This window comes from Pristiophorus japonicus, chromosome 17 (genome assembly GCF_044704955.1).
Source record: "Pristiophorus japonicus isolate sPriJap1 chromosome 17, sPriJap1.hap1, whole genome shotgun sequence".
Classification (NCBI taxonomy): domain Eukaryota; kingdom Metazoa; phylum Chordata; class Chondrichthyes; family Pristiophoridae; genus Pristiophorus; species Pristiophorus japonicus.
In genome coordinates this window covers 118,027,772-118,030,667 of record NC_091993.1, presented here as the reverse complement: position 1 = coordinate 118,030,667, position 2,896 = coordinate 118,027,772, and positions in this window count along the sequence as shown.

Here is a 2,896-nt window from a genome sequence, read left to right as displayed (position 1 = left end):
AAATTGAGCACGCTGCTAGAGCCGCTACACGTGCTCCTATGCAAAGGTCGCGAATGGGTCTGGGGGGACAGCCAGGAAAGGGCTTTTAATAGAGCACGCAATTTGTTATGTTCCAACAATCTGTTAACGCTATATGACCCATGTAAGAAACTTGTGTTAACGTGCGATGCGTCGTCCTATGGTGTCGGTTGTGTGTTGCAGCATGTCAATGCCAAGGATCAGTTACAGCCAGTAGCTTATGCCTCCAGTAGTCTGTCCCAGGCAGAAAGGGGCTATGGGATGGTAGAAAAGGAGGCGCTCGCATGTGTATATGTGGTAAAGAAAATGCACAAGTACCTGTTTGGCAGGAAAGTTGAGCTGGAGACAGATCACAAACCCCTAACGTCCCTTTTGGTCGACAACAAGGCCATAAATGCAAACGCATCGGCCCGCATACAGAGTTGGGCACTCACGTTAGCCGCCTATGACTACACAATTCGGCACAGACCGGGCACCGAAAACTGCGCCGATGCACTCAGCAGGCTCCCACTAGCCACCACTGAGGGAGCTACCGAGCATGCTGCTGAGATGGTCATGGCTGTTGAAGCTTTCGGAAGCGAAGGCTCACCCGTGACAGCCCGTCAGATTAAAGTCTGGACAAATAGAGACCCGCTATTGTCTCTAGTCAAGAAATGTGTCCTGAATGGGGACTGGGCAGCCACGTACAGGGCATGCCCTGAGAAATTTAAACCATTTCACAGGCGCAAGGATGAACTCTCGATTCAGGCCGATTGCCTACTGTGGGGAAACTGCGTAGTCATGCCCCAGATGGGCAGAGAGGTGTTCATCAGAGAACTCCACAAGGGGCACCCGGGCATTGTCACGATGACGGCAATTGCCAGGTCACACGTTTGGTGGCCAGGGATAGAAGCAGATCTGGAACTTTGTGTTCGCAGGTGCAACACGTGTGCCCAGCTGGGCCATGCGCCCAGGGAAGCCTCCCTTGGCCCTGGCCATGGCCCGCTAAGCCTTGGTCACGCATCCATGTGGACTACGCAGGTCCTTTCATGGGGAAAATGTTTTTGGTTGTAGTAGACGCCTACTCCAAATGGATCGAGTGTGACATTTTAAATTCAAGCACATCCTCTGCCACGGTAGAAAGTCTACGGGCAATGTTCGCCGCCCACGGTCTACCGGACATCTTGGTCAGCGACAATGGCCCGTGCTTCACAAGCACTGAATTCCAGGACTTCATGGCAGGCAATGGAATTAACCATGTTAGAACGGTACCGTTCAAGCCGGCCTCAAACGGCCAGGCAGAACGAGCAGTGCAGATAATCAAACAGGGGATGCTCAGAATCCAAGGGGGTTCCCTACAAACCCGCTTATCACGCCTCCTGTTGTCCTATAGATCCCGACCACACTCGCTCACAGGGGTTCCACCCGCAGAGCTACTAATGAAAAGGACGCTCAAAACCCGGTTATCCCTTATACACCCCACCATGAAAGAAATTGTCGAGAGCAGGCGCCAGTCACAATATCACTACCATGACAGGAATGCGAGGGCGCGATGTATTGATGTAAATGATCCTGTTTTTGTCCTCAACTACGCTGCAGGGCCAAAATGGCTTGCAGGCACTATGGTTGCCAAAGAGGGAAATAGGATTCTGGTAGTTAAACTTACCAATGGACAAATCTGCCGCAAACATGTGGATCAAACAAAAAGGAGGTTCAGCAACCCCATAGAAGAAGCAGAGGAAGAACACGACATAGAGTTCACTCCACCACAGGTGACCGAACACCGAAACCAAAGGGAGGAGAGGCCAGTCACTGTGGGCAGTCTGGACAGGCCTGAGGCACCGCAAACAGCAGACACTCAGGCCAGCGCCCAACAACCGGAACCCCAACTCAGGCGCTCTACAAGGGAGCGTAAACCACCAGAGACTCAACCTGTGATCCCGATAAGACTTTGGGGGGGGGAGGTGATGTCATGTATTCAACCAGCATTGTAACCCATGTATAAACTGACCTAAGTTGTACACCGTGAGAACACTGACCACTAGGTGGGAGACACTCCTAACCTGGACCTTCAGGTATAAAAGGGGAAGCTCCACCCACCTTTCATCACTTGAGTGCTAAGGAATAAAGGACAGGTCACAGACTGACCTTCTCTCAAGCATGGGCCTCGTGTGCATTTATACTGTGTAGTAAGGACCTATCACTGATGCCAATTACTTTAAATCTATGCCTCCTGGTTATTGACCTCTCTGCTAAGGGAAATAGGTCCTTCCTATCCACTCTATCCAGGCCCCTCATAATTTTATGCACCTCAATTGTCTCCCCTCAGCTTCCTCTGTTCTAAAGAACACAACCACAGCCTATTAATCTTCCCTCATTTGCATTGGACAATAATACTGCTGCACATATGTGGCATGGCGTATTATACCCCCTGCTCCTATCTTAAACAGAAATGTAGATGGGTGTAAAAAGGACGAGGGACCCAGCATTGCGCACGCGCTGAAAAACGGGCTTTTCTGATCTGTCAAACTGGAGCGTGACAGATCACAGCCAGATCGGGAGCGAGGACATTTGCATGGACAAGATTGCAGGATTTACGCCTATCTTGCCCAGCAAATGTCCTCAAAAAAAAGCAGGGACATAGCCTACTGTTACAGGCGCAAGTGTTTTAAAACACACAAAAAGAATTGTAAAATAAAATTATAAACACATAGTTTATTGTTCAAAACCCTCCCCACTACGGTAAGTTTATCTTTAACCATAATTTTAAAAACTTTTTTAAAAATCGGGAAAATATTTTATTTTTATAAGACATAATAACTTTAATTTCAATTAATTTTAAATATGGGTGGTCTGTTTTTCATTTTTTATTCTTGTGTGTGATTGCTTTTTTCCCCAT